Source organism: Mesoplodon mirus, assembly GCF_964341445.2.
Source record: "Mesoplodon mirus genome assembly, chromosome: 3".
NCBI lineage: Eukaryota > Metazoa > Chordata > Mammalia > Artiodactyla > Ziphiidae > Mesoplodon > Mesoplodon mirus.
In genome coordinates this window covers 150,407,413-150,426,812 of record NC_138978.1, presented here as the reverse complement: position 1 = coordinate 150,426,812, position 19,400 = coordinate 150,407,413, and the positions used below count along the sequence as shown (strand labels likewise).

The following is a 19,400-nucleotide window of genomic DNA, read 5'->3' as shown; positions in this document are numbered from 1 at the left end:
GATATCTTGGAGAGATCAGAATAGATGAATGAACCATGCTTATAATAACAGCAAACGCCTTTAAAGCTCTTCCTATATGCCAAGCATGGTTCTAAGGGCTTTTACATATTTGTTAATTCACGTAATCTTCACAACTCCATATGTTAGTTATTGTTATATCCCCAACATACAGATGAGGAAACTGAGTCATAAAGTGGTTAAGGAACTTGCCCAAGGTCTCTCTCTCTCTCTTTCTCTCTCTCACACACACACCCCTAATAAATAAATAGCAGAATAGCAGAGCTGAAATCCAAACCCAGGCAATCTGGCTCCAGAGTCTGTGTTCTTAACCATTTCACCAAACTGTCTTTAACTGGAAGAAATGAATGTTGTAGCCATAAACCTAAGTCTCTGTGCAGACAGTTGCTAAAGCCTATTCCTTCTACATTTACAGTATTTTATACAAGTGGCCCCTTCGCTTTGTTGTCGCTGCCATTGCACTAGTTTAGATCATCATCATCTTTGCCTGAGTGATAGCAGTACTTACTGTATCATCTTTAGCAGAGCTTCTCAATCCTGGCCACACATCAGAATTCCCTGGAGAACTTTTTAAAAATACTGAAATCTGGGCCCCACTCCAGATCAATTAAACCAGAATCTCTGAGAGTAAGGCCTGGGTAACAGTGTGGTGTAAAATCTTCCCAGATGATTCTAACGAACAACCAGCGTTGAGGACAACAGTCTTCAGCTTCTCCCCATTCCAATCTGCCTGATCCATTATTATCAGATTTAGTCTTCCCGGAACACCCTGGGGATCAGGCAGTCTCTCTGTGCAATGGCCCCCCGATGTCTGTGTTCTTGATACTGAAGGTGTGGTCTCCCAAGATCAGCACCGCCGGGGTTTTGGAAATGCAGAATCTCAGATCCCACACCCAATCTGCTGTAACAAGATCCCCAGGTGATTTGTGTGCACAATTAAGTTTGAGAAGTGTTGCTCTGTTCACAAAGTGCACACTCCTTGGCTTGGTCTTCAAGCCCCTCTACATCTGGCCCGACCAGCTTTCCAACCTTATTTCCTGTTTCTGTTCTGCTATACTGCAGCCAAACAGAACACTAACTCCACTGGGCCTTTGCTTATCCTGTTATGTGATCTTTTGTGCCCATTCTTCACATCTCTGCAAGTCGAAGCCATACCCATATTTTAAGACTGAATGCAGATGCAACCTGTTTTAAGAAACTTTCCAGATTCTCCCAGAAGGAAGAATGTTCTCCCTCTTCTAAATTCTTACAGCAGTTCTTTTTTTTTTGTTCTTTTATTAGGACATTCAGAACTATCTGCCTTATATTATCTTCCCTCAGTGGACTGTCTAAGCTTTTCTGATTCATTGTTCAGTCTCCCACAGTGCCTAATGTAATATATAATAGATGCTCACTAAATATTATTGGATGAGTAAATGAATGAGTGAATTTAAGAATTAATTCCAAGTGTATCTTATTTCCCTGTTTTCTATATTTGTTTATCACCCTAATAATTTGGGACGCAATTTATCCTTTACAAGCCAGCTCTGAGCAATGAATAAGTAAGGAGAACATATGACACTTTCATTAGAAGCCAGAAAGAGAATTTCCTCCAGATGTTTTGTCCTCCGAGTCCCTTATCTTTTGCAAGTCCTGTTCTCTTTATGATAAGCAATCCTGAGAGACTAAAATGTTATTTTAGTATATGATAAGTGAAGATCAGTGGGGGAATTGTTTGCTTTAGAAAAATGATTCAAAGTTGGATTTATTCTCTTGATAAACTCCTCCTAAGTTTAAAATAGCATTTGATTTTTAGTACTATATTATATTCTCAGCTTAAGGACACATTTACTACAAATTAAGGTACAGATGTGCTGAACTGCTCTAAGATCACATACAAGAAATAGGGCGTTTTCTCCAAGACTGGGAGAATTGATTTCCCTTCTGATAAAGTTGGTACCTGGCTTCATTTTTCCCAGACGACAAGTGAGTATTTCTTGAGAGCCAGCTATGTGCTCTGTGTTGTACAGGTATTGGAAGATACAAGACAGGTTTATTGTGTGTATCCATAGGGAGCCATATCTGGTTGGGGAGAAAAGATTTTTAATATAGGAAGCAATTAGAGGATAAAGCAATAATGGTCTCATTAAGAGATTACTGGGGGACTTCCCTGGTGGCACAGTGGTTAAGAATCCGCCTGCCAATACAGGGGACACGAGTTCAATCCCTGCACCGGGAAGATCCCACATGCTGCGGAGCAACTAAGCCCGTGCGCCACAACTACTGAGCCTGTGCTCTAGAGCCCACGAGCCACAACTGCTGAAGCCCACGTGCCACAACTACTGAAGCCTGCGCGCCTAGAGCCTGTGCTCCACAACAAGAGAAGCCACCGCAGTGAGAAGCCCGCGCACTGCAAAGAAGAGTAGCCCCGGCTCACTGCAACTAGAGAAAGCCCGCGCAGCAACGAAGACCCAACACAGCCAAAAATAAAATAAATTAAAAAAAAAAGAGGTCATTGGTTTTATGTAGAACATAGATGTGATAAGAGGTCAGTGATAAATCATCAGAGACAGATAAAGGATGTGGAATAGTCAGGAGCATTTTCATGAAGCAAGTGGGATTTAGGTTAGTCCTTAAAGGGAGATTTGTGTAGGAGAGAATAGCATGTGCAAGAGAGAGGAAGCAGGAGTGTTTTGGTGGTGAGGCGTAAAGGGGCTAGTGAGGGATCCAGCTTCATTACAGGAGGTTCGTATGCATTCATTCAACAAATGTCCATTGTGCATTCCTTGAACTCCTTCAGACCAGACGTGTACCCTGGGATATAACAATGAACAAGCACTGTCTTCCACATGGCACTTATAATAGAATGAGGAAACAGGCACTGAACACATCACACAGTGAGATGAGTTGAAGTAAGTGTTGCAGAACAAAAGAACAAGGGGCTACAAGCACTCATAGAGGAGCCTTTGCCACTCCTTTGCTGTCACTTTATGGCTAGGTTACTTTAATAGCTTCTTGTCGGATCTTATCCTGAGGAGCAATCTATTGATACTTATTCAACAGACCCCTTTTAAATGCCTATTGGGTACTGTGTTCTGTGCTGATTCCTTCAGAGACTGAGATAAGCTCTGGAATCTTGGCTAACAGGGAAAAGAGACGTGTAAACAATATAATGTAAAAAGGGCTTTAACAGAGGTATGAGCAAAATATTATGAGAACACAGGTATTTCCCAAAGCAGTGGAGAATAGGGTTTAGATAAGTAGACACCAAATAACGGTTCTTTGACAGACAAGCAGGGTAGTTCAAATTTGATGTGGCAGCATGGTAGAGAGCCCTCTGGGTTCTTGTGTGGGGAAGGAGACGTGAGGAAAGATGGTAGAAGAATGAATTTTTATGCCAGAGAAGGCCAAGATGGAGGTTTTGGGGGGATAATCCATGTACGATGTGAGAGCAAAAAAGAACAGAGAGGAAGGCATATATTCAAGAAATATTCAAGAAACTGAAGAGGACTGGGTAACTGATTGGGTAAAAAACTGTAATGGTCAGAGGTGACCCAGTGTCTCTAGCCTGGTGACCTGGAAGAATTGGGGCATCTATGATTGACGTGGGGCTGTTGAGGGAAGACGTGGTTTGGATGGTGAGCCTGCTCTGGCCATGTGGGGTTTGGGGCAGTGGGAGGGCTGTCCAGTGGAGATGTTGTACTGTTGAGGTAAGAGGTGAGGTAAAATGTGACTATGGGGGCTTCCTTGGTGGCGCAGTGGTTGAGAGTCTGCCTGCTGATGCAGGGGACACGGGTTCATGCCCCGGTATGGGAAGATCCCACATGCTGCAGAGCGGCTGGGCCCGTGAGCCATGGCCGCTGAGCCTGCACCTCCGGAGCCTGTGCTCCGCAACGGGAGAGGCCACAACAGTGAGAGGCCCGCGTACCGCAAAAAAAAAAAAAAAAAAAAAAAGTGACTATGGAATATATGAAACTATATGAACTCAGGGAAGAGAAAGAGAAGGACAGAGAGCTAAACCCAGGACCCAAGGCTTGGGCACACCGAATTTTAGGGAGTAGTAAATGTAATTACCAGAAGTAAAAGTTACCAGGAGAGGATGGGGGAGTTAAGGCGGAGGGGAACAGAGGAGGGAGAGGTGATTTTTTTAAGCACTTAAAAGGATGGAAGGTATGTAGGATAGTGTTGTCTTATGGAACTAACAGGCTTTCAAGTAGAAGAGCTGTAAAAGTTAATCCCAGCAATTTCTTCTTGATATTCTCCCATTATAAGGCATTGCGAGAGGCAAAGATTACTAAAATGAGTCCCAAACCCAAGAGTTTTCAATCTGTTAGAGTGCAACATGAAATTGCTGATTTTTGGAAGACACAAAATGTCACATAGTGGCAAATTCATGTGGTACAGCCTAATAGAAGAGGCGATGAGACATACATACAAGTGCATTTAACACAGGCAAGATGGTGAGAAACTCAGTAAGGGAGTCCAGGCAACATCCTACTTTCATACATAATTTATTCCTTAAAGAGTACAGGAGTTTTGCATGGAGTAGGTGGATTCTATTACTATAAGTATATATGTGAAATTCTGAATTACACCTCACCTGTTGAACTTTGAGCATTTGTCTTTCATTTTCTTCTTTTTGCCACAATTAAACCCACGGTCTGCTTGCATAAGTCCAGGGAACATTTGAGGAATTATGGTGATTGATGATTTCTAACCTTGTCTTGTTCACCCGGGGATGAGACTCTACTTCTCAATGTAACGCTAGCAGCAGCACTTGCGTTTTTCCACTTTCCACTCATCTCTGTGTTGTAAAATGGAACCAAGTTTTCTGACGTTTGCACGTACAAGTGTTACTGTACAGAGACAACCATGATGCTGAAACGGAGCTGGCCCTTGGCAGACGACACCACCAGGCCACGCTTGAAACATTTGTTAGCAACTGAAAGTTGACATTTTTGGCCTAGGAAAGGCTTTTTAGCATGTCTGTTTTAGGTTTGGCAGCTTTAAGAGACCCAAATAATAGTATCTTACATGAGATGGAGGTTGATTTTCCTCTCGTGTAATCGTCTGGGCGTTAACCAGCCAGGGCTGTGTCAGGGTCCTTATTCCATCCCTAGAGTGTTGCGCTTGTTCTGTATGACGCAAGATGGCTCAGACCACCATGTCCCCATTCCAGCCAGCGGGAAAAGCAAAAGGGCCAGGGGCAGGCACATCCTTACTCTTTAAAGGTACAGTCTGGAAGTGGCACATACATCTCTTCAGCTCACATCTGACTGGCATGGTTCTACTGAGCTGCAAGGGAGGCTGGGAAATGTAGTTATTATTCTAATGACCAGAAAGTAGAGTTTCTATTAATATAGATGGAGGGGAAAGATAGTGGGGGACAATTAACAGCCTCTACCACACTGTATGTGATATACGAGCAGGCAGGTGTATGAAAGACCATTCTGCTCATCCACTTTGTAAAGTGCCATAAATGCACAGAGAAAAATGGGCTTTACGGAGGTGAGGTTCAGTGGATGGGAAATGGAAACACAGAAGTGCCAACGCAAGGTATTGGTTTTATAAGCTTAATTCAATTGAAACGATGCAGAAGTTGTAGAAGGAGGGTACAAGGATGGGGAAGGAAACATTTTAGGCAGAGAGAACAGTGTTGATAAAGGCATAGAGCTGGGAAAAACAAAACTGGTAGGTAACTCATCTGTTTTGCTAAAGAACAGGAGTAATAAACGTGATAGTGACATAAGCCTGGAAAAGTTGGTAGGGACCAGATTACAGTGGTCCATGAATGCCAGGTGATAAGAGTTCGGGCTTTACTCTGTAAGCATGGGTGACCCACTGATAGTTTTGGAGCATAATTATGGATGGCTGCAATTTGGAAAGGTAACTATGGCAACAGTGCATAAGATCAGCTGGAGCAGAGAGACTAGAGGGAAGAGACCTGTTAGGAAGGGATGGCAGTGAGCCTAAGGTTAATGGGGGCCAAGACTGAAGTCGTGCCCTGGGAACTAGAAAGGATGGGTCAAACATGAGAGCAAGAAGCAATTAAAGTCAAAGAAGCTGGGACAGAGGAAGTGCTATGGGTTTTCTGGGTTTCTGGAGTGGCAATTGTATTGTATTTTCATTCAGCCGGAGAAGTGTAGCCTCGATTTCGCTGACTCTAGGGCTGGTCCCTAGAATAGTTCATTCTCTGCCCAGAGCATCTCAGGAGGCACTCGTCACCTCCCCCAGAGCTGTAGCAGCTGTTGGCCCAGCAATGCCATGAATTTGTCTCCCTGTGTTGCCAGGAGAGCAGCTGCCAGCAGGAGCCCTAGACAGACGCATCTCAGGGACATGGAAACTATTCAACTTGGGATGGGGTAGGTTAGCCAGGGCTGAAATTGGTCTACATGGTTTGTCCCACCCTTTTCCAGGCCAGTTTCTCAACCTGGCTAGATTTCAGCCCCTCATACTGAGTTAGGCTGGATATTTTAACTTATAGTCTTAAGTGACCGCATTTAGGGACCAACATTGCTGAACTGCTGTTTTCATCTTCTCTTGGACAACTTCTTACCCTGGAAGCCATTACCCCGTCACTCTTTGGCTTGGCTTCCTATTCTGCTGCTTTTCTCCTGCTTACCTTTTGTCCTCTCCCACACAGTCTCAGTGCAGACACCTTCACTAAATCTCACACAACTCTGACTCCATTGCAAAGTCTGACCCTGCAGTCCCCTCCCCCTCCTTCTCTCCCCGCTACAGATAGAACTATAGTGATTATTTCTATCTATCTTATTCTGCTTTGTTTAAGATAGGTAATATGGCTTCCTCCATCCCTTTGAATTGTGGGAGGACCCTATTAATGTCTGAAATTCTATCTGCCTGGTTTGATTAAGAGCAGAGATATTATGAGAGGGTAGGAAGTCTTCCTAGGGAAGATGTTCTTGCATTTTCTTTGGCTCCTTGAAGAGTCTAAATGTATTCCTGTTTGTTGCTAAGCCTTTGATTGTCTCTTTTAAGTGGAATCTGTGTTAATATTGCCCAGCAGGACTCTAATTGATAATGTGTTGGCTGGTTTTTTTTTTTTTTTTTTTTTTTTTTGCATAGACTTGCTGTAAATTACCTTTCAGTCATAATTCATTTGGTTTTGATCTCCTACTTTTAATAGCTCAGTTCTTTCTTTTATTTTGAGGTAGGGTTGTGGTTTTTTTGTTGTTGTTTTTTTATTTTTCCTGTTGAGTTTTAGAGGAATACTCCTGCAATGCTATCCCACTGTGTTTTTTACAAAGACCTTATGCTACTTTATAACCCACTGCCAACATCTTGTCTTTCTTCCAGCTTTTCCTTCTCCTCAACAACAAATATCTGTTGAACATTTTTAAGGTATTAGTCTAGCCTCTTAGAGGAGAGAGATTCAAAGTAGAAGTAGTGGTTCTTTCCCACGTGACTTTATAATCTAATCAGGGACAAATTATGCCTGAACATAATAACACAGATATTCGTTGTAGGGCAATATGGGGTAAGTACCAAGTGCATGCTACAGAAGGCATTATGCACAGTTGGTAGGTCAAGAAACTTTCAAGATGGGGAGTGGGATTTGAACCAGACCTTGAAAATGGCTAGGATTTTGACACATGGAGAGAGAGGGAGGGGAAAGATGCTACAGCCAGGAGGAAAGTGCAAAGCACTTTTGGGGTACAGTGAGTAGACTGGTTTGGTTGGGGTAATGAGTGTATATGGAGGAACGGGACAAAAGTAGATAGGACCATATCATGGCGAGCCCTGACTCTTTTTTTTTTGCGGTATGTGGGCCTCTCACTGTTGTGGCCTCTCCCGTTGAGGAGCACAGGCTCCGGACGCACAGGCCCAGCGGCCATGGCTCACGGGCCCAGCCGCTCCGTGGCATGTGGGATCTTCCCAGACCGGGGCACGAACCCGTTTCCCCTGCATCGGCAGGTGGACTCTCAACCACTGTGCCACCAGGGAAGCCCGAGCCCTGACTCTTGAATAAGATTTGGCTCTCTGCAGTGGACACTGGAAACCACTGAAGGTAAGAACAGCAAGTGTCCAAGCTGAGGTTATGAACTCTACTTAAGGAAGATTAACCTTATCCTTCATGGTGATGGTTTGCTAATTCACAAGGAACTTGAGACAGTGAAACCAGTTGTCATAGTAAGTAATAAGGATCTAAATTAGGGTGGGAGGGTAGGGATGGAAAGGATCGAAATCAATTCTTCAGTCCATTTAGCAAGCATGTATTGTGCTCTTACCATGTGCCACGCACATGCCAGGCAGACAGATACTGCCCCCTGCACTCCTGGAGCTTACGGTCTAGAGACAGATGGAAAACAGCTGGTACAGGAAGACTCTACAGGAATTACTGACTGATGGGATTTGTTTATTTATTTTTTTGGCTGCGTTGGGTCTTCATTGCTGTGGGCGGACTTTCTCTAGTTGTGGCGAGTGGGGGCTACTCTTCATTGCAGTGCACGGGCTTCTTGTTGCAGAGCACGGGCTCTAGGTGCGCAGGCTTCAGTAGTTGTGGCACGCAGGCTCAGTAGTTGTGGCTCGTGGGCTCTAGAGTGCAGGCTCAGTAGTTGTGGCGCACGGGCTTAGTTGCTCTGTGGCATGTGGGATCTTCCCAGACTAGGGATCAAACCCATGTCCCCTGCATTGGCAGGCAGATTCCTAACCACTGCGCCACCAGGGAAGTCCTGACTGATGGGATTTGGGTTTCAAGTAATCTTGGCAACACAAAAGAAAGAGGGCTGTGAAGTTTCTTTTGGACTTGGGTGACTGGTAAATTAATGGTGCCTTTAATAGAAATACCAAAGTTAGGAGAAGGAGCTGTTTTTGAAGGGCTGGAATATGAGAAATTTCGTTTTTGGTTGTTAAGTTTAAGACATCAGAAGGATATTGAAGCTGAAGTATCTGTAATTGACAGAAAATGAATAGCTGTATTCAGGGCTAAAGATCTGGACCATATTCAGAGCTAATGTGTGGGTTGTTGGTAGAGAGTGGTGCAAGTTCATAGAGAGATAATGGTTGAGGCTGTGGAAATGTTTGATTTCCAACAGTAAAGGTTTTAGGAGTTAAAAGAGGGGAAGATTCTTTGTATTGTCTGTGGTACTCAGATTGCAAAAGGTGAAAAGGGATTTAAAAGATATATTTATTTGTGTATTCATTCAGCACACATTTTGGGGACCTAATTATATACAGACATTGATCTAGGTACTGGAGATAGGAATAAGACACTATCCTATTCTCACTAACATTAAATTAGCAGTATATTAAGGAAATACACATGGAAAGTAAATCTGCTTATTTGCCTGGTTATGAGTGTGTAACTTATTGGAAGGGATGTGAGGGAGGGAGCCGCACTCAGGTATCTCAAGAATCTGGTAGATGTTCAACCTGCAATACTCCTTTCAGTGGGAGGTTAGGTACACAGTTAATTAAAGAGAAATTCTTGTAGTGTCCATGTTCTTGGCCTTGGGCCCAATATTTGAATGTGCACAGTCTCTGCAATTACATCACCTATTGCCGGTGGATTTCTCCTCTGGAGTTGAGTTCACAGTTGTTCATCAGCCTCACAGGACAGCATTGGGTTGAAAAACAAGAGTCAGCTGGCCGTAGAGAATGTTATAGCTGTGATTGCAAATCAGAAAAGAGTGGAGGACCAGAAAGTTCCTCTTTGAATATGGGGTGATTTTGAGGAGGGAAGTAGGAGGAAGCCTGAAGCTGCCAGAAGGAAGAACCCCTTACTTCCTGGGACCAGTGTGTCACTCATTCACTTTGGACATATTTGGGAGCTGTTTGTTCCTTCAGGGAAGGTTTTGCCGAGAAGTAGCATCTGGTGTTGAGCAAAGGTTGGCTTCCTTTTGCCATGGCTCAAGCTGACTTTATTTAGAAACTAACAAAAGGTCTGTTGGTGAGTTTTTCACTGGCCCAGTCCATATAGAACTTTAAGTGGTGGTTGGGTCCTTTTTGGAAGAGTTGGGAGGTCTCCTCTCATGTGGATAAAAGAGGATAGAAGCAACACAGGCACTTTGGGGGATCAGCAAGACAGAGTGGTGGCCTGTCTTTTGAACAGAGAAAGAATTCATTTGAAAGGTCTTTGGGAGGCTTTACAGCTTAGCAGAAAAAGCTGAGAGCTTTAATCCAGACAAATTTGGATCTTCCGCTTACAGCTGTGTGACCTTCACCAAGTCACTTAACCCCTTTTCGCTTCAGTTTTCTCATCCTTGAAATGTGGAGAGTAATGCCTACCTTGAAGAGTTGTTCTAAAGATTAGATATAATATATGTAAAGCACTAGCCGAATGCCTATAACTTACTAGATGCTCAAAAAATGGTAGCCGATCTAATTATCATCACCACAGAAGGAATATAGCTGTGATTGTCAAGATCACAGGTTCTGGAACCAGATTTTCTGGGCTCTGATCTTGGATTTTCTATTTACTAGCTGTGTGATTTTACAAGAAGGTTGTTAGTTGCCTCAGTTTCCTCATCTGTGAATTGTGGATAATAGTAGTGTCTACCTCATGGAGTTGTTATGCTGATTAAACAAATTTTAATATATGTGAGGCCCTTAGACAGTGCTTGACCCAGAGTAAATGTAAGTAACAGTGACAATTTTTCTTGTCCTCAGGAGTTGGGACCAAACATAGCTATACCAGGTAAAACCCTAGTAGATTAGATTCACCATTTACTCCCTGCGCACAGTTAAGCGTTCTTAAGCCTGGCCCTAGGTAATAGTATGTCAGTCTCCATTTACTTCAGCGACCCCCATGGGCCCTCCCGAATGACAGACTCTTCCTGCCTCTTGATTTTTATGATATGGCTACATTGGGAGGAAATATGCAATTAAGTGACTCTATATAATTGTATGTCCAGTTCTTATAAAAACTCAGCAGTTGTATGTTTTGTCCTATATGGTGTCTTATTCACAAGGTGTCATGAACTACCTTGAACCAGGTCATTAACCCTGGCATGTTATTTTTAGATCCAGGCTCATAATCGTCAAGAGGAGGAAATTTGTCTTACAATCACCCTCAGATGTCCTTGTCCTCACGGAGTTAGTAGTTAGCACTAATTGCCAGATCATTAAAGGTGTAGTGTTGAGACCCACAGGTCCAAACTGTGCCCCAGGGGAATAAAAGAACGCCAGCCCTATTCAGCCTCCTGAGCGGCCACCGTCACGACCAGCGGGCCAGGGCAGCACAAATCTCAGTCATGAGCATAACAGACTGTGGTTTACAGGGTTGTCTGTCTCATGAGGCCAAACCGAGGCTTACAAGCTTCTGCATAAATGGCTTCATATCATTCTTTTAGGGCAGGGAACGATAGAGGGCAGGTCGGGAGCAAAACATGCTTTATGCACAGTTGGGAGGATGTTGGAGGCTGGGGCATTCCTGTGTCTTGCTGGCTGTGCCGTCAGAATGTCACCAGGACTCACCTTGGGCTTTCAGCTTGCCAGGGCACAGCCCTGGTGATCATGTCCCTTAACAACAGTGCTGGGCTCAGGGAACTTTTAGTATTCATTTTCTTTGCTCTTGTAAGCCCATAATAATTCCACAGTAGACACAGGAAGCAATGTGCGGCGGGTTCTTTAATTTTCAGAAATTCATAGCCGATTAAGTGAATTGACTTGGATCCATTTCTTTTTTAAAGTCAAAAGCCATGTCATCTTTATTGGGAGCTGACTGTGTTAAGTGGGAGGGTTTACAAGATAAGAAGAAAAGACAGTCTCTGCCATAAGGACACTCATAATTGATATGGGGAAAAATCAGACAGTCTGGGAGAGAATAATAAGCACACATGTGCGCATGGGCACACGAATCTAAAAATAGGACCCCGTGTAAAGCAGGTTTCAGTAGTCACCGGGAAGGGAGGGAAGGTGGAGGGCTCGGGAGGCACTCGTGCTTGGCTCAGCCAGGGAGAGGTAAAGGATAGCAGTTATGTTCTCAATTAGATTTGGTCCCAAGTTAATTGAAGTAAAGACTTTAATATCTAATTTCTGTGTTGTACTGAAGTATCATGCTGTGAAGAGAAAGAGAGTCATGTGGGAAGAGCTCAGTGTTAATGAAGGATTTAGGGAGAATAAGAAAAAAAGTAGGGTTTGGGTTTTTCAGAGTTGAAATCCTTTCCACAGTCTCCTGCCCTTTATACACCTCCACCGGTCATTGGATCATTGCCCCTCGGGGTTTTTTTGGTTTTTTGTTTTTTTTTTTTTTTTTTTTTTCGCGGTACGCGGGCCTCTCACTGTTGTGGCCTCTCTCGTTGCGGAGCACAGGCTCCGGACGCGAAGGCTCAGCGGCCATGGCTCACGGACCCAGCTGCTCCGCGGCATGTGGGATCTTCCCAGACCGGGGCACGAACCCGCGTCCCCTGCATCGGCAGGTGGACTCTCAACCACTGCGCCACCGCGGAAGCCCACCCCTCGGGTTTTAATTCAGGGAAGATCGATGAGCACAGCTCTGCTTCCTAACAGATTTTGGGTACAGCTAGTTAAAGAATCAGGATTAGAAAACGAATCGAACAAACTAGGATTATCTTCAACGGGAGGATGCTGACCTGTTGTTTGCCGATTTCTGCTTAAGCAGTTGGGACAGGGCATCCTTGCGTGGAATTCAGACATCCCGCCCTGGCAGCCTCTGTGTTAAAAGTAGAGGTTGCAGAACAAGTCTGGCAGCTCTCAGCCTGAACCCTTGTAAACAACAGATGTTCGTAACTAAGTTCTGGGGGTGGGGGTGGGGGTTTCTGTTGATGCTTGAAATTCTTTGAATTTACAGGCAGCATCTCGAGGATTTAGCAAAAGGAGGAAGTTGTACAGAATCGATGCCGCAGCGTACAGGTGGAAATGATGCCTCAAACATTTCCTTTGGAAGACAAAAGCACAGGCATTGAGTGGACTCTGAATAGAAAGCAAATAAACCCAGGAAGGCAGGCACAATTAAGAAAGGTTCAGTTTCTTAGGTTTATTGACTTTCTGTCCTTCTCCCCGCCTGCACCCCCCCACCCTTGCCTTTTTATACATGGACTAGATTTGTCAGCCACCTCCTTGCTTCTGTTTTCTCTGGTCCTGGGTGGAAATGTGTGCCCTTCCCTATCACTGAGTTCTACATACACATGCGTGCACACGCTCAGGTAAGTGTGCGGCACATTCTTCCATTAGCACTTCCTGAAGCCATTCAGGTGCTTCTAGTATACGGATTAAATGTTATTGTTAGGGACTTTGTCTTAGATGCTAACCTGATTCTTGCACATTCTCAGTGTTGGTTTTGCCAGGTCTCCTTTACATCGTTAACTGGAAGTGAATGAAGGTAATGTGGCTTATAAAGAATTCAGTGATGCCTTTTTTTTTTTGTCCTCACCCCACTCCCGGCCCCCAGATACACATACTGAGTTTCCAGACAGCTGATGAATGATTAGGAAACCTACTTTACAGCATAGTTCAGGGAAGCCATATGGAAAAAATATATATAATACAAAAATATATATATAATGTAAAAGTGATTTATCAGATCTGGACCCGTTTTTGAGCCATTCTAGCCAGAAATAATTGGTTTGAAAATCTTGGATAAGGTTTCTTGCTTATTATTTTGGGGGCTGAGAGCATCCTTGTGCTATTATTTCTTCTGAAAAACAAGTCTACTCCTGGCCTTCTTGTGAATTAGCATAGAAAGTTTTGGTGAACACCAATCCTACTATGCGAGGTTCACTTATTCTTTCAGCAAACATTTATTCAGCACTTATTCTAGGGCTGTTCTAGGAATTAAATATGCACAGAAGACTAAGCCAGTATTCTAGCTTATAGAGGTTACCAGTTAATGTGAAACATTTAAGGTTGTATCTATATGCGTGTGTGAATGTGTGTGTTCTGACAAGGTATAGAGCTCAAGACTGAGGAGCCAGAATTGTAGAGGGACCTTTTTAGTCACCTGTATTACATGTGATTCAGTAATAGACACTCGGCTGCATCTTTATCATCAACAATGACCGACAGGTTCTGGCAGGTGCTGGGGTCACGAAGATTTATAGGACCCAGCCTCTGCCCTCAGGAGGCTCGTCGTGTCATGTGGAAGACAGAAGGTTTATATGAAGAAAGATAACACAAAGTAGCATATATTTACTGCCAAAGGAAAGAAAGATGGGAGAACTGATATCCTTTTCATCCAGAATGGGATCTTTAAATTTTTTTTGGACATAATTTTAGACTTACAGAAAAATTGCAATAGGTCAGAGAATTTCTGTATACCATTTATCCAGATTGTCCAAAAATGTTAACATATTAACATTTGCTTTATATTTCTCTTTCTTTCTCTCTCTCCATATACAACTCATGCACATACATATTTTGTTTTTACGAAACACTTGAGCATAAGTTACAGACATGATACCCCTTTAATCCTACACACTTTAATGTGTATTTATGAAAAATAAGGTTGTTCTCTGACCCAATGGTAGTATAGTTATCAAAATCAGGGTGTACATATTGACACAATAATGTTACATAATCTACAGACGTTCAGGTCTACCATTTGTTTCCAATATTTTCTTTTTGGCAAAACGAAGTCCAAGATTATGCATTTCATTCATTTGTCTCTTTAGTTTCCTTTAATGTGGAAAGATTTTTAGATCTTTCTTTGGATTTCATGACATTGACATTTTGGGGGAGCATTCAGCCCAGCTATTTTGTAGAATATTCTCTAATTTGATACTTCTGTTAATGTCTAACATTTCTTTATTCAGGTTATGTCCTTTGGGCAGGAATACCATAGAAGGGATGTTGTATTCTTCTCAATATACCATGTGAGGAGGCACTTGCCAATGATTTGTCCCATTTGAGACCATGTAAATATCACGTTATTCTTCAAACCTTATACCCACTAGTTTTAGCATCTATTGATGATTCTTGCTTGAATCAGTTATTACTGTGATGGTTACCAAATGGTGATTTTTCTAATTTCCATCATTCCTTCTACATTTATCAGTTGGGATTCTACTGTAAGGAAGAGGTTTCCATCTCCCTCCATACTTGTCTGGTGGTTTGTTTGTTTATATCAATGTGGACTCATGGATTCTGATTTTATTCAGTAGTTTATAATGTTTTAACATCTTTATTTTAATGCTCATATTGTCCCAGATTTGGCTAGTAGAGTCCCTGCAGGCTGGTTCCTGTGCCCTTTTGACATGTCCCCATCATTCTTTGAGTACTTCTTATACTTCCTGGCGCAACAAGATGTTCTAGGTACATCTTGTATTTTCCTTGTTTCAGCTCTGGAGCCGTTTCTTCAAAGAGCCCTGGTTTCTTTTAGGAGGAATGGTATTTAGAAACCATGGGTGCTAGGTGTACTCTTTGTTACTGGAGTACCATTGTTTATAGTCCCCTTCAGCGGACAGAGGTAGTAAATAGATGCATATATGTGCACACACATTTACCCACATACTTTTATACCAATTTCTCTATCTGTCTGTGTGTTATCTATATTGAAGCCTATGAGTTCACATCGATATCTTCAATTCCAACCAAATACTACATGTTTTATTCTATTTTCTCCCCTTTCCATATCTGTAACTCTGTTCTCTGAACACTGAGAAACCTGGTACCCATTATCCATAATATATTTATTTAATTGCTCATTCCTAGAGTATACACAGAGTTTCAGAATTGCTAACCCATGCTCTGAAACAGGCATGACTACTACTAACTAGATTTCAATACTGGTTTGAAATTTTTTTGTTTTTGTTTTTGTTTTTAGCCTTGAGGACCAAAACACAGTGTTCAAAAGTCCAGACAAAGCATACACTGAGGACCATCCTGTGGACACCCCCCCACCCCCCCATCCCTGGGCCTCCTGTGACTCTGGGAAAGCCATTTTATGGGTTGGGACCCTTGCCACTTTCTCCTCAGACTACTCCTCTCCTGTTCTCCCTGGAGTTCTCCATGATCACCTCCGTTGCATTTAGGGAACCAAGAATCTAGCTTTCATCTCAGTTCTAGGCTGTGATTGTGAGGACTGTTTATCAGTAGTTCATGTAATATGCTTGATGTAGGACCTTTGGATGAGCTCGATCTGGCCCCTCAGAGGTGAAGCCTCAGGGCACTGCTCATTGACACATGAACTTGTAGAATTTTCAGCCCTGTTTGCTAACTCCCAGTTCTGATGGGCCCGCTGCTTCTCCTCCTTGGCCTTCTTCACTCAGATGCCCTGGCCTCTCTAATAGCTCTTTTGCATCATCTCTGACCTGGACATTTTCTCCTCTCTGTCTGAGGATGGCTTTCAGATTCCCCTTCCTGTGCCCTATTTAACCCTCTTTCCACACACTCATTTTATTTCTCTCCTTCCTCCAGACACATATGACATGGTCAGCACTGCTGATTCCAGCTCTTCTGAATCTTGCCTACAGCTTAAGTTCAAAAACAGAGGGACCCAAAGCATCCTAGATGCTGTGCCAATATCCACCATATGAAAACAAATTACTAAAAAGCATCAGGGAATTTTAGAATAGTTATTTATTTATTTATTTATTTTTTTGCGGTACGCGGGCCTCTCACTGTTGCGGCCTCTCCCGTTGCGGAGCACAGGCTCCAGACGCACAGGCTCAGCAGCCATGGCTCACGGGCCCATCCGCTCTGCAGTATGTGGGATCTTCCCGGACCGGGGCACGAACCCGTGTCCCCTGCATCGGCAGGCAGACTCTCAACCACTGCACCACCAGGGAAGCCCTAGAATAGTTTTGAGGTTTGACTTTCTGTCTTCTCAGTGGTCCTCCCTGCCCGCTCCCCCATCTCCCCCTGCCGCCTCCCATGTTATATCTTGCCACCCTTCCGTCTCTTCTCCATATGCCTCGTTTGGCAAGGGCTGGTTTCTAAAACCTTAGCCCCTGTGTTCACCCTCTCTATATTCAGATAGCTCTAACCATTGGGATGAGACTGTGCTGACAGTCAGGCTGGATTGTTGCTCTTTTTCTAATTGTTTGTGCCCTTTTTGAATCTTCCATCAAGGACTAAGGAATTTCTGTCCTTTTGGTCATGTAGAGAAAGTGAGGCTGCGTCTCTCTGCCTTTAAATGTGGGTATTGACAGGTCAGAGAAGTCGCTAACTTGGGAATAAAGTATATGTTCCTCTAATGACCTTATCAATAGGGATGCACAATGGTGCCAGTCCCACAGGCTGCTCCTGCGTATTCTAGAGAGGGAGCGTGTTCCTCAAGTAGCAGTGACATTGTGCCCACACCATCGCTTTCAGAATCCTTATTCTTGGAATTTGCCATCAGCTTTCTCCTAGTGTTCTGTAGAACATTGTTTAACTTCAACATTTCTAGTCACCCTAAACATAAGGGGAAGAGAATCAACATGGTGGGGCCACATATCTTACAGGTGCATCTTGCAGACACTGGCTGTCGTTTACAGAGCATCAGGAGAAAGCTGTTGGCATAGTCCAGTAATATCAGGCATCTACAGTGACCAGAGTATTAGACCCTGTAGGAACTGTCCCCAAGAGAAGTCCTCAGGGACCCCTGACTCATGCAAAGTAAGATGTGTATGTACATAACATCCTCCTCCCTCCCTCCCTCTGTCCCTCCCTCCCTCCCTTCTTTCCTTCCTCCCTCTTTCTCTCCCTTCTTCGGAGGTGAATACTTTGAAGAAATCCTCAGATTCTCAAAAGGGTCTGGGGTGTATAATCACCCCCCCAAATATCTTATATTGCAATCTGGAATACACACACAGACATATGTATATTTTAAAATAAATAACTAACAACAACATTTTTGTAAAACAAAACCTAGGTATCTTTGCTCTATGTGATGTACTCTGATATTTTCTGCTTTGTTCTGTGTTATTCTGTTCCACTGTTTTCTGTTTCATTTTCTGAAAAATGCTAGCTGGTGACCCGCTAAGTTGACTTTTTTTAACCCCACTAATGGGTTGTATCCCACAGTTTGAAAAACATTGCTTTAAGAACATTAGTTCTTAACATTTTGGTGTGCATAAAATAACCTGGGATGGGTATTTAAAATGCAGACTCTTGAGCATCACTCCACTTGTAGCCAATCAGAATCTCTGGCAAGAGGGGCACAGGAATCCAGATTTTAAACAAGCACTACAGGTGATTCTGATGCAAGGTGATTTGGGGTCCTGAACACTCACACTTAGAGAAACTACTCTTATGGACTTAGGAGCGTGGCTGCTCAAGGCTTCAAGTCACACACTTGCCTGGAGATGGTAGATATTAGTGAGAATCATCTGAATGCAGACTGAGAATTTTCCCCTTATAGAGTGATCCTGGTCACCCACACTCATTCCTGGACCTTGCTGTCCTTTGATCATCCTCTTTTCCTGGTATCTATTATGGCCCTCATGAAGGCAGAGAGGGAGTTAGCTGAGGCCACAGGATAGGGCGCGAAGGAACTGAAGGGTCATTTTACAGAGTGGCTGGGGTGTGGCTCAGCCCTCCAGTAGGTGACCACAGCCAATCCCAAATTAGAATTGGGTGGGATTCAAAACTGCTTTTCCTATTCACTTGCCTTTCATGTGTAACCACATGCAGTGTGTCAACATGCTTCCTGGCGCCATTAGGCACCAGCAGTTTTGCTCTCTCTGGGTTCATGGACCCTTGGTATTCCTGTTATGTGTTGTCTTAGAATAGCTCTGTGCTCTGGGGCTTGGGCAGCTGAGCATTGCCCATTAACTCTTTCAGCACCAGTGCTTTATAGATGTTAAGAGCATCTTAGTTGAAATAGAGCAACAACCACAATAAAATAAGAAAATGATTGCTAGTCAGGACACCTGGTTCCTTGCCTTGCTCTGCCATTACCTCTGTGACTCCAGGCTCCCTGAGCCTCAGTTTCCTCACTTAGAAAATGACAAGTTTGTTCTAGACTCTAGACCATCTTGAAAGGCCCTTCTAGCTCTGAAATACCAGGATACTATTTTTTTTAATTAATAAATTATATTTATTTTTGGCTGTGTTGGGTCTTCGTTGCTGTGCATGGGCTTTCTCTAGTTGCCGTGAGTGGGGTCTACTCTTCGTTGTGGTGCGCAGGCTTCTCATTGCAGTGGCTTCTCTTGTTGCAGAGCATGGGCTCTAGGGCGCACGGGCTTCAGTAGTTGTGGCACATGGGCTCAGTAGTTGTAGCTCGCGGGCTCTAGAGCACAGGCTCAGTAGTTGTGGAGCACAGGCTTAGTTGCTCCACGGCATGTGGGATCTTCCCAGACCAGGGCTCGAACCCGTGTCCCCTGCATTGGCAGGTGGATTCTTAACCACTGCGCCACCAGGGAAGCCCAGGATTCTGTTTTTTATACCCTCTGGTGCTTCTCTTTGCACTTTAAAAGTCTTCCCTTTAAAGCCTCTCCTAGGTCTCCTCTCCACAGGAGATTCACTGAGGTTGGGAATTTCCAGAGAACCAGATGATAAAT

General features: G+C 43.6%; 1 protein-coding gene across 10 annotated transcripts in view; it reads left to right on the top strand.

Annotated features, from left to right (window-relative positions):
- The window catches only part of SRGAP2 (SLIT-ROBO Rho GTPase activating protein 2), a 240,028-nt gene that overhangs the window by 93,484 nt on the left and 127,144 nt on the right, over nt 1-19,400 (top strand). The gene's annotated exons all lie outside the window — the stretch shown is intronic.